This window comes from Mus caroli, chromosome 7 (genome assembly GCF_900094665.2).
Source record: "Mus caroli chromosome 7, CAROLI_EIJ_v1.1, whole genome shotgun sequence".
NCBI classification, from domain to species: domain Eukaryota; kingdom Metazoa; phylum Chordata; class Mammalia; order Rodentia; family Muridae; genus Mus; species Mus caroli.
In genome coordinates, this window is record NC_034576.1 from 135,271,254 (window position 1) to 135,286,407 (window position 15,154).

The window sequence follows — 15,154 nt, forward strand, 5'->3', positions numbered from 1 at the left end:
TGTGACTGAAGCCTACACAGGCACAAACACGCACATATACAATTATTAAATAAAATATTTCTTACTGATGAGAGCAAACCATGTTTGGTCCACAAGCCCAATACAGACGACCAATCACTAGCAGACAAGCTAGATATTTAAATTCATGGCTAACAACAGACAATCAAGTCTAAAAGTAAGTTCTCTGTGCTCAGAAGTGAGGTGGGGGGAGGGGGGGAGGGGTGGCCTGTGGTCACTGACAGGTTGAGTTACAGAGACCTGGCTCCTCTTGACAGATTCTTGCATAAGACAGTCAATCTCACATGTGTAGAGGCTGAGAAAAGGGCAGATGCAGGTAGGAAATACCAACATCACCGCAGCAAGAAGCACGTCCCGGATACTTGTTTAGTGAAATTAACTAGTGGTTTAATGCACGCATGCATGAGGATGGGGGGGGGGGTTGTCTGATATTCAAGAGAGCCCCGATTTCTTCAGAGAAATTAACATTTCAATCCTGTTTTTATCTAGAAGTCATTAAACTGTGCAACATGAATTATTGGAAGTGTAGAGGCGAATTAACTCTATTCATCAGCGAAGTCCAAACACTTTAGAGCGCGTCGGTAATGAAAAAATAGCTCCGCATCCTATCTCTTCTCATTAAAGGAAACCAGTTTTGCCTCTCTCAGTATATAAAGCTGTCTTCTCCTTCTGTAATTTATATCACCGTAAGCCAGCTCACATTCTAAACTATTACACGTCTCCAATTAATTTTTGCAGCTTTTGCCTGAAAATTTAATGAGATAGTAGTGTATGAACCTGCTGACTCCCTGATTATGTGTGTGCTCCTGATTTTCATGTTCATGTAATAAAATAATCTGATCTGGACAGAATGAGAAAGCATCTCCCCTGGCCAGAGTGCTGGAGGTAATGTGTAAAGCAGGGGCCCCCACACTTGACTTATTTACATCCAATTATAAAATTTACTGGCCTCAAAATAAACTGGCCCAACTTATCAGCCTAGGAGAACAGCCTAAGGCCTGGTGGAGTTATCACCTGATACCATTTCTAGAGCTTCTAGTGAACAGTAAGGACGAGTAACTGTTTGTCCAAGAGTCAAGTTCTCTGTGGGGCACAAAAGCAAAATGCATGGCGCCTTCTCACATCCAGCCCCCAGAGGCTGCAAAAGGCAAAAGTGGGCCAAACACCAGAAACAAAAACTACTCTGTCCAGCCTCAGGGAGTCTGCAGCTACACACACCACAGGCAAACGGCATCCAGTGCACATGTGGCTGTGTACAGGTGTACACATATCCATGCATGTTCTGTGATATTGAGCATGTACATGTGCATACACGTAGGCTGCACCATCTCTGCCTGCATAAGCAAGCATGGCCACCCATACATTTGGGTATGCCTGAGCCTGTGCATCTGTGGGCACAGGAGCATGCAGCCATGTGAGTTTGTGTCTAAGTGTTTGCGCATGAGTGCATCTCAATGTGCCTTCGGGAGTCAGACAGAAAATAACAGGTCAGAAACACTGGAGCTCCAATCTCGGTCAAGGCTCTCTTGTTACTGCCTTTTGACAAAAGATCTAGATGCAAAGAAAGAGCCCCCCCAAAAGCCGGCAATAATAGCTTGCAGTCACTGTTCATAAAGGACCTACCATGTTGTCTCTTTATTTTTAAGTTAGTCTGTGTGATGTACATGTGTGGGCATGCAACTTTGTGTGTGCATCCAGCAGAGGCCAGAATAGGACACCAGATATCTTCCTATATTGCTCCCTAGTTTGTGTGTGTGTGTGTGTGTGTAGATCAATATATAGATATACAGAGAGACAGACAGACAGACAGATAGACAGGCAGACTCTCCCATTGAACCAGCTCACCATTTTGGCTAGGTCAGCTGGCCTTCAGACTCTAGAGAACCTTCCATCTCTGCCCTCCACTGCTACCTGGGTTTCTCACAAGAGTGCTGAGAGTTCTAACTCAGGTCCTCCTGCTTGCAGAGCAAACCCTATTGGCCACTAGGCCATCTCCCTAGCCCCTGTCTCTCTCTTTTAAACAGAGCCCAAACTCCACACACAAAGGGAAGTGCACTGGCAGAAATCCTACTGTTATGAACCAGAGTGTTGAGTGTTCTGGGGAAAAGTTGCTGGGCCTTGGGGAACCAGGAGGCCATTTCCTCCTGTGTTGCTCATGGGCGTGATGTCAGTGCCCCCTCATTGGTCACACTGCTCAGCTTGTTATGTGTGACTGTGGTTGTGGCCTCTGCTGTGCCTGCTTGTTGCCGTTAATGAAAGCCAGGACCTAGGGGAAAAGAGGACAGAATTCTGGAAAGTTATGCCCAGAATAATCCTGGGGTTAAAGATAGATGGCGAAGAGACAGACAGACAGAGAGACAGCATGCCAATCTAAGCTGCCCTTTTATGGTGGTCCATCTGAGGCTCTGGCGGTAGCGGGTAATTCCCTAGCTTCTCCTAGCTTGGTGTCACCCCTACCAGGCTGGATGTGTAAAGAAAAGTTCTGAACACCAGACAGTAAGAGCCACAAGCCAAAAAGTCACGAGCAGAGAGCCAACTGGGAAATGTGGGGAACCTTAGAGGCAAAGCAGAAAAGGCCATCCAGGAACTTGTGGCCTTCAGCCTCCAATCCCGGATTAGATTCAAAGTCCATCAGTGAGAAGAAACAGAAGATATAGGAGTGGTTCAAATCCCACCTCTGCTCCTGCCATCCACCATGAAGTCAGCATGTCTGTTCACTCACGGGAATGCATGGGTTATGGTCCCAGTCACTCGGTCTGAGCCTCAGCTGCAGCTGGGCTGACCTGCGTAGTTGTCCAGGCTCTTCTTTGGAACCAACATAACCTAGCCTATCTGGCCAGAGGCCTCTTCAAAACACAAATTCACATGGTGACAGGCCCAGGTCAAGCAAGTTTGACAGGACGGAGCCCTGGGAAGCCAGGGCAGGCCTCCCCACGATCATGTGAACAAATCAAATCTCTGCCTGCTGATGAACAGAGGCTATCAACTGTGTGTTACTGGCACACACAGATGTCTGTTTCTAAAATCCCCAAATAGACCAATTAGCATATTATAAAGAATTTACTTCCATTTTCCCTTGACAGATCATAAAAGGCAAAACACAATGCTCAGTCTGAAACTGACAAGTGTATATAGCAGGAGAGTCGGGATTAGCAGCAGACAGCCGCAAAAGAAAACGGTATTTATAATGATTAGACACCTAATTAATTCTAAGAGTAGAATGTCAAAAGCTATACATGCATGTCTTTGGTTACCGAAGCTCAACATCAAACAAGTCACTTGTACTGTGTGAAGGGAGCCTGAACACGTTCCCTAACATTTGCCTGGAGGCTGCTGCACTGGCTTTTCAGGTAAGCTACTGGGGTGTGCATAAAAAAGGAAGGGAAGGGATGGGGAGGTACCCTAGTAAGTAGGAAGCTAGTGAGGTGTTCTGGTTGCCGTGCAAAGCCCGAGGACCAGAATTTGAGCCCCCCAAACCACGTGGAAACAGAAGGGCATGGTGGCATGTGTCTGTAATCCTAGCACTGGGGAGGCAGAGACAAGATCCATGCATGGGCCCGCTGACCAGCCAGCCAAGCCTACATGGCAAGTTCCAGAGTGAGACTCTCTCAAAAACAGAAGAGGGTGGATAATGGCAAGGACTGTCCTTTGGCACACACACAAGCATGTGTCCGTGCCTGCACAGACATGTATGAGCATACACACACCGAGAGACAGTGTGTGTGTGTGTGTGTGTGTAGGGTAAAGAGCCAGTAACACATAAAATCCAGCGTATCAGATTTGAAAATTAAACTAAGCTTAAATAGACAGAATATGTAAATATTAACAGGGTTCTAGGATGTGTGTCCATCCCCTACTGTGGCAATTAACTCAGTGTAAAGGAAGAAATTCTCAGGCTCCTGTCATGTGAGAAAAATCCAAAGCCTTTTGTGTTTCTTCAACTTGACTGTGGGTGGGGGAGGGGGAGGGACATCGGACAATGCTAAGACAGACAAAGGTATAATAACATTATTATTCTCTGAAACTTTAGCTCTCTCCTTTACTTGCGTGTTTCGACATGACCCTTTGGCAGAGGTGGGGGGAGGAGAGCACAAGAGTAAGATGTGAACCCAAAATTAAGTTAATAGATGCAGACTTGTCCTGATGCATTCTTCCAGAATTCTCTTCCTAGATTGCAAATCAAAATCTGCATTTAAATAGAATTTTTTTAATGTAGAAAAGAGGAAGCCCTAGGGCACAAGGTATTTCATTCAATACCTATGGGCACAGCATCGCATTCAAAATGAGATGCGGCATTTTCAAAGTTACTGAATAGATTACACACTCCAGATTGTCTAGTTATTACTGTTTTTACTAAATTCTTCTCTTAATAAGTACGTTTCTTTTACGGCCAGGGATGTTAATAAAAGTAACTTGGTATTACATCATTCTATCAATTTAATCTTGAGAAAAGATTGCACGATCCCAGATCTCAAAAGCTGTGGGCTCTGATAATTCTAGCCATTATTCAGCGTGAAATTCAAACAGTCTGAATTCATTAACGTTCGTTGTTACAAATCTGCATTTTTAGACTTTGCCATAAAACGCAGGAGTCCAAACCCAGTGACCTGAATCTAACAGCTTTTCATGTCTAGTGGTGGGTGCTCACCAGCGTTTCCCCCAATCCTCTCAGATAAAGCCCCATCATGTCCTCATCCTCTCCCAGACTGGGGAGAGATGGAGGCTGCAAGAGACCTCACTCAGGCCCTGCTAACTGAGTTGAAGGTATCCCCCTCCCATAGGTCAAGTGTTGGACGCTTGATCCTAAATTCAGATGAGGTCATGTATTTGGAGCTGTCTTTGAGAAATAAACAAAAAAAATCAGGGAAAGCTACAAGGGTGGTGCCCTGTGGCAGTTTAACTAGCTCCGTGCCCTAACCACCTTGTGAGAGGCCCTCTCTCACTCACCCTATGGCGCACAAGGCAGCCCTCTAATGACTGTGTTTCCAGAGTCCTTGGCTCTGAGCAGATTGAAAATAATTTTTTTTTCTTCATAAGTCAACAGTCTTTAGTATACAGATAGAAGTTTCAGGCAAATTGTGGGGTCTCAAGCCATCAAGAGGGACAAGAAGGATGCACACTGTTAGCAGGTAGGTGTCCACTCTACTGCATGCACCCATCATAGGAGCAGGCGGCTAACGCATTGCATCATGGTACCAGCATATCCCCCACAAAAGTGGGCAAGAATTAGACTTGAACCCGGAGACAATCCCAAACCTGCCATTGCTGGGTGAAGACCACTAGGCTGCTGCAAAGGAAGGACGCATCCCACCCCCAATTCTCACAAAGAAAACAATCATTCTATATTCCTTGTTGCCTACCAAGTTTTCATTATTATTGACCACAGGTGCTGGTACCCTGGGCAGCTTTGTCTCCAGATGGAGCAGCCCCTCCTATGCTGAACCCATGGCCCTGCAGGTCCTGTGGCTGCTACAGGTGATGACAGTGAAGGAGGGGATTTCCTTAACTGTACCAGGTGCTAAAGACCTCTTCCGTTCACTTCCATGAAATCCCAACTGCCTAAGATTAACTACGACTGTTAACTCCATTTGATAGTGTGGACCTGGATCTCAGGAAATTAGGCTCAGAAATGCTGACTTTTCCCAAGGCAATTGTCATCAAAGGAAGTCAGTGTCCCGCTGTCTAGAGTTTCTTGGCCACGGTACCAGGACTCTGCCCCTCTACCCTCACCAGGACCTTGGAATTTTTACCTTCCCTTGCAAACACAAGACAGAGCAGCCAAAGTCCCTGGGGCTGCTGGAGAAAGACTGCTCGGGTGCAATTCCACAAAGCACCCGAGCTGTTTCCTGGCCAAGTCTGATGCTGCGTCAATCTGCTCTGTTTAAACAGAAGGCTTGCTGGCTTGAATCAGTCCCATAAGCCCAGGGGAGACCAAGGCACAAATCAATATGGATATTCCTTCCTAGGGGAAGCTGCAGCCCGGCACTGCGGATTAGAGGTCATCCTCGGCTGTAATTAGGGAGAGGCAGTGGGTAGCGATTCAATCATGGAAAGCCCCAGTACCGTGTGCTCATCCAAGTGAAGGTTTCAAAAAAAAAAAAAAATGTGGGACTGGGCTGTCAGTTACACACAGGAAACACAAGCTTCCAGGACTCTGATGGTGACAACACAGAGGCAGCTGCCGCCCCTGAAGGAGTCTCATAATCATTCCGGTATCACTCTCAATGGATCCAGGGCTTAGGGATGCAGAGAGCCACTTAAAGGGCTGTGCCGTCTTCATGGTCACTACTTGGATCTAGTCCAAGCAGAACCCTAACACCCCTCATCTATGAGGTAGCACAGCATCCCCAGGACAGGAGAGCATAGGCAGGTTTTCCACACAGGGCTCAGACTCCTGATTCAATCTACATGTAGGAAGGCAGGTCATGCCTCTCTACTTTCTGGCGGTGAAAAGGTTAGTTTTGCTCACCTTCTAGAAGAATCAGAAGGGACATCACGAGACTATCAGAAGAGATGTGACCATAGTGACCACCGGAGACAGTAGGCTATCTCCCTGCATTCAGAGAACTTTGGTGATACAAGCATGTGGGAAGGGTAGGGGTGCCTCAGCAGTGACCATCCAAGTAATGTTTCCAAGAAGGCCAAGCTATGGGCTGCCAACACTGCTGGACACAAATGGCCACAGTCTCCACGAGATGAGAGTCCATCCCTCTCCAATGAGTCCCGTCTAAGCTTACTACCAAGTCCCTGGGTTATGGAAATGCATTGTGTCTTAACAGTTAACACTGTGACTAGTGCTTGAGAAAAGAACAAATCTAACTTGGACTCTGGGACCCTTCTCCAGGGAAACCCACTTGTCCCCATGGCCTGATCAATCATCAACATGCTTCTGATTCATTCCCTGAGAACTGCAGAGGCACTGGCCCAGGGTAACACAGGTTCCCTCTGAATTCAATAGTGTATGTGTGTGTGCTATGAAAGACTTCCCAAGAGCTGTGCAGTTTCAAGGCAAACAGGGAACATCCCCTAAGTCTTTTTCAAACCCATCCATACACAGCACAATGGCATTTGGAGAAATCTGGTCCTTCTCAGAACACATCTGATGAGAAGCTCACAGACAAGGAAGCCAGAACCAAGCCCAGACAGCAGGATGGAGAGGACCCTTTGAGGCTGCCACCGCTGACAGTAAATGCATCTATGGAAAATGGGAATTAGAAACCACTATCAGGTGCTCTGACTGGCTCACCAGCTGCAGTTTTTGATCAACTGTTTTTGTTTTTAGAGACAGTGTGTCACTGTAAAGCCCTGGCTTTCCTGGAACTCCCTCTTTAGCCCAGATCCACCTACCTGGGGTGCTGGGATTAAGGGTGTGTGCCATCGACCACCTGGTGTTTTTTGTTTTCCCTTTAAATCCTTGCCCATCTTGCCCATTAGCAATTTTGTATGCAATGTATGTATGTATGTACGTATGTATACACATGTGTGTGTGTGTGTGTGTGTGTGTGTGTGCGCGCGCGCTGTGTATGACTGATTAATTTTAACAGCTCTGCGACTTAACCCTACATGTTGTTGCTATTTCAATAGTCCACAGCAGAGAAACCCGATTTGTCTGCTCCTCATGCTAAAAGAAAACAGCCATGTTAAATATGTGTAAATGTCACTATTAAGGCCACTTCTCAGAGAAAGTCCAGAGACATGTCCCACTTCCTTTCATGAATGGTCACTCACACAAGACATTCTCATGGACTACCGCACCCCGAAAGGGCAAATTACACAGCATTTTCTTTTTAAAGCCTGCTATTTATCCTTAGCTGGTATAAGTCTAGGGGAATTATCTTAATTGCTATGTGGAAAGAATGAATTGCAAAATGCATTTAGTTAGCAGGAAGACTTTATTTGTAAGCAGCTTGGGGCCAGGTGGGAGTCTTGAAGTTTGCCAAAAATAAACGAGTCAATCAATAAAGAAAGTAAGTGTGCTAGACTGGGGTTAGGTGGATGCCAAACGGAAGGATGCAGCCATGGCCCAGTAGCATCCTCCTGTCAGACCCAGACAAACTATTAGGCTAAGCCCAGGTCTAAGAGGACGTGGGATTCCTGGTAGCTCTTGGAGCTCTGCTTTGGAAAATGAACTTGACTCTCTGCTCTTTAAGCAAAGAGAAAACAGGGACCTGAACCAGTTTTTTTAAAAAAAAAAAAAAAAACCTCTACCATCTCTTGGGCTACCTGAAGCTAGAGCCACTGTTAAGATCTCATTAGCATTTATAGTTAGTTATACTCCAAGTTCAAGTTTAAGCCCTACTGGTCTCTAAGCCGGGCATGTCCAAGCACATCACGGAGGAGGTCCTGCCTTGAAAAATCAACTCAGAGTGATTTAACCTGAGGCCGTATTAAAAAATAAAACCCACAGAGGCTGGAGAGATGGCTTTGTAGTTAAGAGCACATTTGGCCCAACACCTATGTTAGGTGGCTCAGGAACACCTGTAACTCCATCTCCAGGAACTCCCACTTTTTCTGGCTTTCGTAGGCACTACATACATATACAAACCCACACTTGACACACACAAACACATACACAAAACTAAAAAGAAAAACTGTTAAAGGAGATGTTACTTCTTGCCCCATGCATTTATTTATTTATTTATTTATTTATTTATTTATTTATTTATTTATTTATTGTTTTGTCTTGTTTTCAAGACAGGGTTTTTCTATATAGCCCTGGCTGTCCTAGAACTCTGTAGACCAGGCTGTCCTCGAACTCAGAAATCCACCTGTCTCTGCCTCCCAAGTGCTGGGATTAAAGGTGCGCGCCACCACTGCCTGGTGTCTTGTGCATTTATAAACAGTCACAAGGCCAGTAGCAATGGTAACATGATAACCCCCGTTGTTTCTGTGAAACCCCACATGTGAAACACCCCATTTGAAATCTAGCTCAAATGTTTAACAAGAAAGCTCATTCTCCTGCCTCCTGACTTATCTATAACCCCAAACTTGACAACGAACAAAATACCATTTCTTCCCAATAAATCCGATCCTCTCGAAATACCCTTCTCCTTTCTATTCTCTGGAATGCAATCTCCAGCCTCAGGCAAAGGGAGGGCAGTGAGGGGTCACTGATCCTTGCATCTAATATCCCCACCACAGTGCATCTGTGGTTCCTACACCTACAGGGGAGACCTCAGGGAGACCAGAAGCCTTCTTGTGTGGCTTGCTCAAGTCTCCATGCAGCTGGCTACAGAGAGAGAGGGGACGTTGACTCCACCCAAAGCCACCCGTGAGGAAGCATCCTGAGGCTAGCCTCCATCCCCTGAGAACCATGTGCTGGTCTCTCATCAGCTTAGGCATGACCTAGTGCCATTACACACTTGAGAGAACCTTTCGGAAGATCAAAGTCCCTAGAATGTCCTCCCTGATTACAAAATCTCCCTAACACTGGCAAAGCTGATCTTCGAACCGAACCGGGTTTGGGATGATAGCGCCGTATCTCAACCCAAGATCTGCAGAAAGCTCCACGTGCAAACGAATGGAACAAAAAATTGAGCTCCTCGCTGGTCCCAAGGTCTACAGATTAGGAGATATGTACGCCCAATTCTACCTGAGGGCTCCACATACAGATCGGCACGCCAGAGGGTCTCAGTTCTGGTCATTAGAATCTTGAGCAAAGAGATGGCTATCTCACTATCTACCAGTGTCCAAACTGTGTATGCCCATAAAGACGACAGGTGACTGTGCGCTCATGGGCTATGCTAAATAAAGCCTGCCAGGAGTCATCTTCGAGAGGGCCCTGCAGCAGGAATCACATGCTAGCAGAGAACCCTGGAAAACAGAATTCTGCCCCAAGTGTGACAAAGCGAAAATGTATTTCCTCTTTAACCTTGAATAAAACCAACTGGATGGAGCAGGAGGCCAAGAGAACTGGTTAACACTTGAGACAACCAAACCCACCAGGAGGTGCAGGGAGCCCTGGAACGCTAGAGATCCTGCAGCTTAGGCCCATTCAGGAAGTGACACTTGGACTCTCTCAGGAGGAAGAAGTGTGGTTTTCCCTAACGCTTCCCATTTATTCTTGGGAGTGGCTAGGATGGGCTTGGCTTCCACTGGGGAAATCAAGTAAAACAGGAAGCTGGACTCCAGCTGCAGTCCCATTCACAACGAGGCAGTCCATTCCTTGTCCAGCACACCCATTTTCACACCCAACTCCGTGCTCCTTACAGACTTTCCCCTTCTGGCTTTTGGTTTCCCACTGTGACCTAACAACCTACAGCAGGACCACACGCCCTTCAGTAGCCACTGAGACACTGAGTGGAGCTAGCAACCACCACTGAGGACCCTGAAAACCGTCACATTGACACCTTAGCCCCGTTTGGGCATTTGTTTCTAATAAGGCAAGACTTGTCTGTTCTTTTCTGTTTTTCATGAAAGAAAGATTAAGTTCCTGCCAGAAACAGATTGGAAGCCCATTGACTAGAGTGGTGACCTCACTTGATGCCATTGGACGGCTGATAACCCAGCTCAGGTCAGCCTGGCCTGGTTCCTAAGTCCCTTTTCCACTACACCGAGAGACCAGCAATGGCACTCTGTTAACTCTAATGGCCTCACCCAGGGGTCCAAATCTATACTGTGATCATGATCTGTCAAAATACAGGGTATGGGGCTGGAGAAGGGGCTTAGTGATTTCGAGCACTTTGAGCTATTGCAGAGGCTCATGGTTTGGTTTCCAGCCCACATATAACAAGTCATAACCATCTGTAACTCTAGTTCCAGTGGACCAGATGTCCTCTTCAGGCCTCTGAGGTGACCAGGCAAACACTCGTAAATATAAAATATTAAAAATAAATAAAAGCAGTGTGCATAAGCAGCCGGCTCCAGGTCCTCAGCCACCAGGATTCTGATACTGTTTTATGTAAAAACAGCTATGGGCTCTAATGTGACTTCCATCCTTTTTACAGATATTTACAAAATTATTCCTTTTCCAAACCCCAAGAGTATATCATCCATTAAAATATACCAAGTGTCCCTCTGAGGAACTGCTCTCCAGTCAAGGAGCGACTGGGCCCAGGTAAGGGTGAGTGTCCATTTGTGGTGGGTACTTCCAGTTCCTAGAAGGAACTTGAACACCACAGTCCACCATGATAAGAAATCATGGCAGGAACCCGGAGGTGGCAACTGAAGCAGAGGCCACGGGGCAGTGCTCATCATGGTTTGGTCAGCCTGCTTTCTTATTATGCCCAACACAGAGATGCTACCTCCCATAGTGAGCTGAGTCCTCCCTCACCAATCACTAATTTAATACAATGTCCCTCAGGATTGCCCTTTCCAAACAAGTCTAGCTTGTAGAAGCAGGCGTAACAGTAGCCAGAGCTGAGCCTACTGGGCTTTCCTCATAGGTCCCCCAAAGAAGGTTCGTGGATACTCTTAAGTCCATTATCCTTCCTGCTGCTAAGACTGGCAATTGTCTAAAGACCACCAAGCACTCCTCTGTTAACCAATGTGAGTGCCTATTCATTTTATCAAAGAATGTCTGGGAAAGGTAGACCAAATCTTAGAGGGCATGCGGGGCAGAGGTGGGGCATTGCAGCCAACCTACCCTCTTCCTTCCTCCATGCAAAGGGATATTATTTGCTGACAGGCACAAAGCTGGAGCAACATCTATGAGCCTAGGACCCGGCTAACTCCACTGATCTTGCCCCATGAAGAAGAAAGGGATGGGCCCAAGCAACCCTCTTTCAATCTGTAACACTGTAACCTCCCTCTACCATTCTGTTCGCACTTGAGACTTATCTTGGTCCCCTGTGGGTCACCAGTTGTTGCTCCCAGAAGATGAGAAAGCTGGGTTAGAGGCCACAATGTCAGCTGTGACCGTCTTGACCATAGCTTGAACCTCTAAACTACGGAGCTACGCTCAAGATTGATGCCCTGTTTTTTGAATGGCGCTGTTAGTTCCGGGGAAAATACCTTTTTATTTTTAAAGCAAGGGTTGGAGGAGGGAGGGGTGTCAATCATATCAATGAAGTTGACTTTTGAGCAAGACCCCCCCCCTTTTTGTGCACGATAGCTAAAAGCACATTGAGTGGAAATTAAAAACCAAGCCTCTCTGCTGGTGCAGGACTGAACTACACCTGATCAATATTCTCTCTGCCACATCCCTCCTCCACTACACCCCTAGTCCCCATCGACTCTCAGGGAAAAAAAAAAAGTCATCAGATGCACAAGACATCCCCAAGGCTGGAACTCCAAAAGCATAAGCCACGCCGGCCGCCATTGCCAGCCGGCCACTACCCTTTAATGCCGTCCATCTCCCATCTTACAAAGTAACTGGATGGCAAGAAACCATCTCCCTAATTCATTTTTATTCTTTTTAATTAATATGTCCAAAAGTCCTACCATCCTAGAGTTTCCTTGTAAGATAATTTCCGCTGACGACTTATCTCCAGAGCAGCAGCGGCAGCAGCAGGGATCTCTTGCCACTGGACTGTATTGCTTCAGAGTTAATTACATGTATTTTGCTTTTGATAAATGAAAATACCAGATGCAATTAATTGAAAGACAATCAATATGCTCCCGCCATGAGACATCCCGAGGAAGCATCCAGAGGCTGCCAGCGATCCATAGTCATCTGCTAATTGAAAACACCTTCCAAAGGGGATTTTAGAAAACTCAACTTTTACCTGGAGATATTTTACAGTAACTCACCGATAGAAATGTGTCCACAAACTCTACAGCTCGCGAGATGGGCTGTCCGTCTTTGTCAGGAGGTGCAGCTTTGTCGGCTTGCAACCATTTACAGTGATGAAGCCCTGCAAACGCAATGGATGGAGTCAGCGAGGATACAGCCCTGATCTGTTTACATCCAGCCATTCTTTAATTGCATTTTCCCAATGCCTTCAACTCAAAGCTACCAGGGTTATTAAATGGTTTCATTAAAAATACTATTTGTCTTGCTGTAGCCGCAGAGCTGATCAAATTAAACAGTAGAGCACCAGAACAAATGGACCCTTTCCATCCACTCTGACACAAAGCCAAGAGTGCAGAACCAGAAAGGTGATAGTGTCATCGGCATGAAAATGTCACTTGGCTTCCTTTACAGGGCCACATAGCACGCCAAGGAACCAAACAATCAATACCTCCAAGCAAAAAGCGTTAGCAAGTGTTCTAAGAAATACAGAATTATAAAGTGCATTTCATAAGCTCCTGGTTTATAAGTGCTATTAGCATAAATGCTGACAACTGCTAATCTACTGGAACTCTGATGAACGGCTGCCGCTGTCCATTAATAGAAGGCATTTTAACTCACTACTGAAATTGATTACCCAGTTAAGAATTCAATCCTAACGTTCAATAAAATCGCACTTTTCTTGGCAAATGCAATATGAAGCTAGGTATTGCATTAAACAGCACTCACATTCATTTTACCCAGGTAGAGCAGGGGGAAATATATGGTTGCATCCCAGGCACCTGACCTGCTGCTCAAGCAGGCAGAGCAGCAGCAGGGGTAGGGTACTGAAGCCAGTCCTGTGGACGAGAGGAAAAAGCCAACATCTGGCCTGGAAGCGTGGCCAGGTGTCTTTCTCTGTGGCTTTTCCATGAAGATGGAATTCCACCAGTGGGGGTTGCTATGCAACTACAGTGCTCACACACGGAAAACACCCTGCTAGAAAGGGGAAAGCCACACTTTACATACCTGAACCCTTGCCGACAATCTTAACCTGTCTGCCCTCTCCCCCCAAACTCACCAGTTAACCTGGTCAGTATCACCACAAGCAAGCAAAAAACCACCACACTCTAACAAAAGCCATAAAGTCACTAACGAGCTCCTCAACCAACCATGATGTCCCCCCCGACCATTAACAATGTGGGGGTCAGGAAGGGACTGTGTACCTCAGGGGTGCTACGGTAAAGGCATGCAGCAAGATGCCCAGTCCTATCCACTCTGATCTGAAGATGCTCTAGGTCGCTAACAACGCATTCCTCATTTAAAACAAGGAGGCCGGGCTAACAGGCAAAGAAGCAGTTCACTGCCCACTGTATCACCTCTATCTTACAAACCTAGTACCCAGTATCCCAAGTATGGTAGGACAGTGTAGACATTCTAAGTCTCTCGAGTGTCAGGAACAGAAGGACATGCACAGCTCTGAAAGGTCTAGAGCCTCCATGCAAAGAACCATCCTCCTCCTGTGGTGGCAGCACGAGTTACCTGCACACCTCTCCTCCTATACGTCCTTTAAAGCCTAGCTCGTGGGTATCTCCTCTAACGCCTTCCCTTCTCTTTAGTCAGTGTTCAATATTCTTTAGTCTCTGAACACAGGAGGGAATCAAGTATTAATGATCAAAACAGTTCATCTCCGTGTAGTATGGCTTGTCCTGGTGTGCCAGAATTCTTCCCGTTTTCAATTATTCGCTTGGTAGAATACAAAATGTTTATGTCTGTCTCTCTCATACACACACACTATATATGTAAACGTGTGTGTGTGTGTGTGTGTGTGTGTGTGTGTGAATTTCCAGGTGTAATGGTAAACAAACACTTTTAATCCCAGCCAGCATTTAGGATACTGAGGCAGGTAGATCTGTGATACAGAGTGAGACTGTCTCAAAAAGAAAAAAAAAAAAAAGAAAAGAAAGAAAGAAAGAACTCCCGAAGCATAAAGAAATAACATAGCCACTTGACAAAACTGGCCCTCTTAGAAATAGATGAAGTATGATCAGTCTAGTGTTTCTCCATCAAGAGCCAGATCTGAGGAAAAGAGAAACACTCCTTCCCTGCCTGATCGTAGTAGGTAGTGGCACAGGCTGTCTAGTTGACAGCCCATACATAGTGAGGAGGGAACACAATTGCGCCTCCAAGAGGGCTTCACGGAGGTGGCCATCCATACCTGGTGGAATTTCAAGCTGGAGATTCGACAGAGCCTGTAGCCTTCAGCCTGAGCCTAGGATGCCAGCTTATTTAGTGGATTAAAAACATTAAAAGGCTTGGAAGACTGTCAGAACCTTTCAGGCAGGTACCCACTGTTACTTGAGGGTTGGAAGAAGTACTTACAAAGAGTGGAGCTACAGAGCACCTATGAATTCACACACTTGTTTCAGCAGATACTTGCTGACAGTGCAGCCTTGAGTGGTGCCCTGAGGATGTACCAGGGGAAAT

General features: G+C 46.2%; 1 protein-coding gene across 7 annotated transcripts in view; it reads right to left on the reverse strand.

The window, feature by feature from the left end:
- Ctbp2 (C-terminal binding protein 2) overlaps positions 1-15,154 on the reverse strand; it is a 137,075-nt gene that overhangs the window by 81,942 nt on the left and 39,979 nt on the right. For 6 of the 7 annotated variants that reach the window (XM_021169123.2, XM_029479549.1, XM_029479545.1 and 3 more), the window contains one exon: positions 12,709-12,812. The gene's annotated coding sequence lies outside the window, so the exon portion shown is untranslated. Of the gene's footprint in view, positions 1-12,708; positions 12,813-13,417; positions 13,439-15,154 lie in introns of those variants that run through there. The other variant, XM_029479548.1, reaches the window with a different exon arrangement.